The 6,608-nt window shown below is 53.9% G+C and overlaps 2 non-coding genes across 2 annotated transcripts; one reads left to right on the top strand and one right to left on the bottom strand.

Annotated features, from left to right (window-relative positions):
- Nucleotides 1-317: 317 nt before the first annotated feature.
- On the bottom strand, nucleotides 318-387 carry TRNAG-GCC (transfer RNA glycine (anticodon GCC)). The gene has a single exon. It is a non-coding gene; the product is annotated as a tRNA-Gly (tRNA).
- Nucleotides 388-1,544: 1,157 nt separating this feature from the next.
- On the top strand, nucleotides 1,545-1,616 carry TRNAD-GUC (transfer RNA aspartic acid (anticodon GUC)). The gene has a single exon. It is a non-coding gene; the product is annotated as a tRNA-Asp (tRNA).
- The last annotated feature ends 4,992 nt before the right edge of the window (nucleotides 1,617-6,608 follow it).

Here is a 6,608-nt window from a genome sequence, read left to right as displayed (position 1 = left end):
AGCGTGCAGGGCCCCAGGTGAAGGCAGTGAAGGGGTGCAGGGTGCTGGGTGCTGGCTGGGAGCCAAGTCGAGCTTGGCGGGAGCCTGAGTGGAGCCTCTGTTCCCCTCCTGGAGCAATAGGGGAAGGGTGTGCAGTGGTGCACGCCCCTTGGGCACTTGGGGTGAGCGAGGTCCCCTGCTTTGCTAGAGAAAAACCCAGGAGGGAGATGGTCTTGTACTCTCAGGGCTGGACTTTGTGGAGGTGACAATACTGGAGCACAGGTGGCCAGGAGGAGACCATGAACTGAGAGGAAGAAGGGTCAAAACGACACCTATTGTGCATGAGCCGGGAATCGAACCGGGCCTCCCGCGTGGCAGGCGAGAATTCTACCACTGAACCACCCATGCGACGATGTCCTCATTATTCCGCTCACCATACACCACGGTATCCTCACACTTCCTCATCCACACCACGCACACGGGGGTGGGAATCGTCCGCCCCTAGGCCAGGTTCCCGCGGCCCTGTGGCAACAGCGGGACTGCCGCTTCCTCTCTCTCCCCGTGCAGAGATCGCTCAGCGCGCCTGCACCGAGCAATCGGGGCTCGGGAAAGGTGTCACCTTAGTCTTTGGCTCACGTTGCTCTGCGGACACTGCGCCTGCGGCCGCGAGGGGTGTGTGTGTGTGACGGCTCAGCGGGTGCCCTCCTCTCCCGGGTCCCAATTTCTATATTTTATTTCTTTCTCTATTTATTCTTTAAAGGAGGACCCTCGTAAAGGGCGACTGAGCCCGTCCCTCAGGTGCTGCTCAGACATCCAAGGAGGCACCTGGTGGGGTTTCCTCCTGCGAGGACTCGGGGTCGCGGAACTTGAGCGGTTAGTCCACCGCACCCCCAGCCCCTCACGCCGCCTCCCCTCATCCTGGGCCGCAGTCTCCCGCTTGCTGAGTCCTCGTAGCCAGTGTCCTTAAGTGCGTCTCTCTCTCTCTCTCTCTCTCTCTCTCTCTCTCTCTCTCTCTCTCTCTCTCTCTCTCTCTTCTCTCTGCCCCTCTCTCCCTCCTTCCTTCTGTCTGCAGAGACCCCTCCTGGTGCTGCTGGGGCTCCGACCTGCGGCGCAGGGCACCCCTTGTGATCGAGGAGCGCAGGGTAGAGGCTTGGAGAGCGACTGTGTGAGCAGCAGGTGCCCTCGGCCCGGGACCTGGGGGTCTGGGGAGGCTTGGGGGCAGCAGCCGCAGGCTGCCACGCGGGACGGTGCGGCCACCCAGCGGGGTCCGTCTCCTGCTGAGTCCCCCGCAGAGGAGCGGTGGTGCCCCTGGTGGTTAGTGAATCTGGGTGCGGACCCCGGGGGCTGGGGAGACCCTTTGGCCGCGAGGGCGGCACTTGGCAGCGGCCGTGGCTGACGCGGGAGGGAAGCGCGGATCCGCCTGCAAACAGTGAAGGCGGTGACGCGGGGGCCCCGGCGGGCTTGGTGCCCCTGTATGTGTTGGGCTGGCGCCCTGGGTGTGTCACCCTCTGTCCCGGCGGTGTTTGTAAGCCAGCAGGAGGCGCAGAGAACAAGTACTAACGTCGTCCTCGTTAGTATAGTGGTGAGTATCCCCGCCTGTCACGCGGGAGACCGGGGTTCAATTCCCCGACGGGGAGGATAAACTTTCTTTTAATCGTGGTGTCTACCGGCAGACCTTTTGTCTGGGAATTCAGTCCTGTCATGTCACTTGCTGGAAGTGGGGTGCGAGAATTTGGGGGGTGGGCTTTCAGGGTCGTGGGGATCTGTCGGCATGGTGCTGTCTCTTGTTGCAGGTGTATTCGCCCAGCAGGTACAGGGTAGGTTGAGATGTGGGTGCGGAAAGCTCCCAAAAGAAACTATGGGGCAGCGTGGACTTTTGGGGAGTATTGAGGTGGTGTGAGAGGCAGGGGAGTAAATAGCGAGTTTCCTGGTGGTCTAATGGTCAGGATTCACATTCTCACCCGGGTTCAATTCTAATGGTCAGGGAAAGTGATGCTTTCATTCCCACTCCTTAAGAGTGACTTTTACTCAGTATGAGTTGTGTGTTTGTGTGTATGTGTGTGTGTGTGTGTGGGGGAATGATATTCACTACACTGGCTAACTACTCCCAGGGAAAGTGTGTGTGTGTGTGTGTGTGTGTTTGTGTGTGTCTAGGGGGGGTGCCTCAGTGGAGTAGGGAGCAGTAGGCAGCATGCCAGAAGTGTAATGTGAACCTACCATTGCCCAGCACTGCAAAGCTCTGCAGAGCCCCACACTATCCCATACAGCCACTAGGACCCAACTCCAGGGTTCAGGTGTTTGGGGTGGTATGGGGGGCTGAGTGTCAGATGTGAGACTGAGTCATCTGGAAAGCCATGACTCCCAGATGTGGGTCATCCTGTTAATGTGGGCTCCCTTTTGTGGCAAATGGAAGAACAGCAACTGAAGTGGTAGGGAGAAGTGTGTGTTGTGGGGGGGGGGCACTGTTGTTGAGTTTGCATCTTTGTCCCTTGGGCTGATGTGTTGATGAATAATGCAGTCTAGAAAATTGAAATAGGGGGTGGGGGTAGGTAGCATAATGGTTATGCAAAGAGACTCTCATGCCTGAGGCTCCAAAGTCCCAACTTCAGTTTCCTTGTACCACCATAAGCCAGAGCTGAGTTGGAAAAAAAGGCAGGCAGGCAGGCAGGAAGAAAGGAAGGAAGGAAGATAATTGAACAAGGAGGCATATCTCAGGGGCAGAACATTTTACTGTAGAAGATTGAATACTGGGGGCCAGGTGGGGGCGCACCTGGTTGAGTACCCATGATACAGTGCGCAAGGACCCAGGTTGGAGCCCCTGGTCTCCACTTGCAGGGGGAATGCTTCACAAGTGGTGAAGCAGTGCTGTAGGTGTCTCTCATTCCCTATCCCTCTCTATCATTCCCTTCCCTCTTAATTTCTTACTGTTTCTATTCAACAAATACATAAAGATAAAAAAGAAAGAAATGTCAGTACATTAAAAAAAAAAAGAAAATTAAACACTCATTAAAATCCAGCAAATAAAGTAGATTTCTTAAAATGAGAGAGAACCAAAATGACCAGAATATCTCACAGCTTGGCATTAGGTGTTGCTGCTGAGTGGCATGTGACCCCTGGACCTGAGGCATGAACCTTGTGTCCTCATAAGCTAGCTAATTTCCCTTATTATTTACCTATATTTTTTCCGGTTATACATCTAGGGGAACTGACACAGGGGTCTCAGGGGGAGCTGAATATACCAGCGCCATTTCACCTGCACATTCTGTTTTATATATATATATATAATGCTCCCAGGGTTATTGCTGGGGCTCAGTCCCTACACCACAAATGGAAGCTGAATTCCTTCCCCATTCTGAGTGCTCTCCACCCCCCCCAGTCCTGGAGGCCATTTTTTCCCCTTTTGTTGCCCTTGTTGTTGTGGTTCTTATTATTGTTGTTTTTGATGTCACTGTTGTTGGATAGGGCAGAGAGAAATGGAGAGAGGAGAGGAAGACAGAAAGGGGGAGAGAAAGATAGACACCTGCAGACCTGCTTCACTGCTAGTGAAGCAACCCACCTTCCTTCTTTGCTCTTCATGCCATGTGTGCTTAACCCACTGCGCTACTGCCAGACACCCTTGTTTTCTCTTAATTGGAAGTCTAATGGTTTACAGTAAAATACAATAATTTATACATATGTGACATTTCTCTGTTTCCTCTTTTTAAGTTTTTAATTTTTATTTCTGTTTTTGTGCATTTGTTTTTGTTTTGTTCTTTGCTTCCAAGGTTATCGCTGGGTCTCCGTGACTGCACTAATGTTCCACTGTTCCTGGAGGCCATTTTTTCCCCATTTTGTTGCCCTTGCTGTTGTTGGGTAGGATAGAGAAGAGGGGAAGACAGAGTGGGAGAGAGAAAGATAGACACCTACACATCTGCTGCACCACTAGTGCCAGTGAAGTGAACCCCCTGCAGTTGTGGAGCTAGGCTCCTTTGTTCTACTCCAGGAGGTGTCAGTCTCACATCTCACATCCAGTAAACCCTTAGCTGCCCAGCATTAGGACTTAGGTCCCCATCCTCCCCTCAAGGCCTTTCCCTTCCCCCTTCTGAGTCCCTGAATGAACCACAGTCCACAGTGGAGTCACAGTGCAGGTTCCTCAGGCCAGTCTGTGAGCAGGCTCACCCGGCATCACTTTCTCCTTCTGGCTCAGGTCTGTTGTCTTTCACTAAGAGCCCAGGACCTCCAGACATGGCCTCTCCCGGGACCAGGGAGCTGCGCCCAACACAGCCAGGACTTGCCTGTGGATGAAGGGCTAGTCCTCATGCAGGTGTAGGGCAGTTTATTAACGGGTCCTCTGTGCTGGTGATGTGATGGCTGGTCTCTGTGTCCTTCCCCCAGGGCTCCTCAACCACGGTACCATGACATGCAGCTTTGTCAACTCGCATTGCTGTCAGCCTGGGAGACCCACGGAGCACCCATGGACAGTACTAGTACTGAGAGGCTGAGATCTCTCCCTGAGAAGGGGAAGGTGCATTGCTTTAGAAGCCAGGGGTTCAAAAAAAAAAGAGCCAGGGGTTCCTAGGCTGACCCCTTCCTCTCCTCCCTCAACACACAGCCCCCAAACCCCAGGTCTCAGAGCTGTGACCTGGTGTTTCCCAGGAGGATGAGGGCAAAACAGGATGGGGAAAGGTGCTCTCTGAATATCTTTTTCTTCTTTTTAGTTTTACTTATTTATTTGCCTCCAGGGTTATTGCAGGGGCTCGGTGCCTGGACTACCAGTCCACTGCTCCTGGGGACTATTGTGCTTGTTTTAGTTGTTACTGGATTGGACAGAGAGAAATGGAGAGAGGCAGATACAAAAATAAGCCTACAGACCTCCTGCAGGTGGGGAGCAGGGGGCTGGTAGCTGGTTCTTTATGCCTGTCCTTGCTCTTTGAGCTAAACCCACTCTGCTACCTCCAGATTCCACCTCTGAAGGTCTAAACACCAGGCCATATGAAGCCCCAAAGGGAGTGTAGATGTTAGGTCTGAGGTTTAAGTGAGAATGTGGTGGTACAAGACTGCTAGGTGAGTGGAAGGATTGCAAAAATGGAGCTGTATCAGGAGTGGGATTTGAACCCACACCTCCAGAGGAGACTGCAACCTGAACACAGGTCATTAGACCACTCAGCCATCCTGACGCCATTGCTTCTGATTGCTGTCATTGACCTGAGGATCCTTCTCCAATTCTGTGTGCTACTTGGCACAGGCTATGGGGGCGGCGGGAGGGGCACCTCCTCTCTCACCACTGCTCTAACACACACACCCCAATGCCAGCCCCCACCGCTGTATTGGGGAGCTTGTATTGGGGTCTCCGGGGGGAGGAGAGGTACGGCCACAAGGGGACTGAAAGCAGCATTGGAGAGCAGTGATTAAACCCCGTCTGGTAGTCATTAATTTAATGATGAGGATCCCCACCCTGTCTCGGGGTGAAGGGGGGCGAGGGGGGAGATTGATTCCTTGACGCCAGTCTTTTGGAATGGACCCCTCCCCACAGGTCCAGGTCCTGGAGGTCCTGTGGGGTAACCTCAGCGAGGTTTCAATAAACCTTTCGAGGTTTATCAATCTCTCCCACCCCATCCAATGCATCAAACACTGGCCCCGCCCGGGCCCTGGGACCACTTCCATCCAGGTGGCATCCCCCCCCCCCCGCTCGTGACGCGGGGTCCCAGAAGGCTTGCTGCCCAGGTGTGTTTCATCCACTGTCCTTGCTGCAGGTGTGCTGGGGCGCCCCGGGGCCCTGTGCCGGTGGTGTCTGTGAACCGGCAGGAGGAGCAGAGGCCTCAGAACAGCCTCATCTTCCTTAGTATAGTCACGCGGGAGACGGGGGAATCAAAGGGGTTCGATTCTCCGGCGGGGAAAATTCTCTTTATCTTAATTGTGGTGGCTACGTGCAGACCCGTTGCCTGAGAACTGTGTCGGGCTCTTGTCACTGCTGGAATAGGGTGCGAGAATTTTGGGAGTTGGAGGTTCAGGGTCGTATGGAGGTGGCGGGGGACGTGGTGCTGGTGGGGGTGAGATATGGGTGTGGACGGTTCCGGTGCCCGCAGTGTGGGGAGTCATGGACTTTCCGGTGCAGTGAAGCGGAGTAAGATAGGGGAAACCAATATCTGGTGAGTCCGCAGTGGTCAAGTGGTTAGGGTTCAGTGCTCATACCCTTGCTTCCTGGGTTTGACTCACCGTCAGGGATGGCCTTTTATCAAGTTTAGGTTTTACTCCCTACAGTGAGGCTAGGGAAAACAGTGTTTGCAGTCAGACAGCTAAGTGCAGGGATGCCAGGGAGGAACTCTGCAGTACCACACAGACTGAACAGGTTGGTTTGGCACAGGTGACAGTACAGTAACACAGCTGGCCTGGAGACAGCCTGAGGCAGGAGGGTCAAAAGAGCTCCCCAAACTGCATGGACCCGGAATCCAACCTGGGCCTCTCACGTGGCAGCTGAGAATTCTAACACTGAACCTCAGCGCACAGCTGTATTGTTCTCCTCAGCCACAGAGGAAGTGTTGGAGGGGACCCCTGTAGTCAGTATGTACAGGGAGTGGGGAAAAGCTCACCGTGAATATGTTGATGTATAATGCAGTCTAGAAAACTGAACAAAACACAAATGAAGGTCT

The sequence above is a fragment of the Erinaceus europaeus genome, chromosome 9 (genome assembly GCF_950295315.1).
Source record: "Erinaceus europaeus chromosome 9, mEriEur2.1, whole genome shotgun sequence".
Taxonomy (NCBI): domain Eukaryota; kingdom Metazoa; phylum Chordata; class Mammalia; order Eulipotyphla; family Erinaceidae; genus Erinaceus; species Erinaceus europaeus.
The sequence above is the reverse complement of the archived record's forward strand: the minus strand, read 5'-3'. Positions and strand labels throughout refer to the sequence as shown.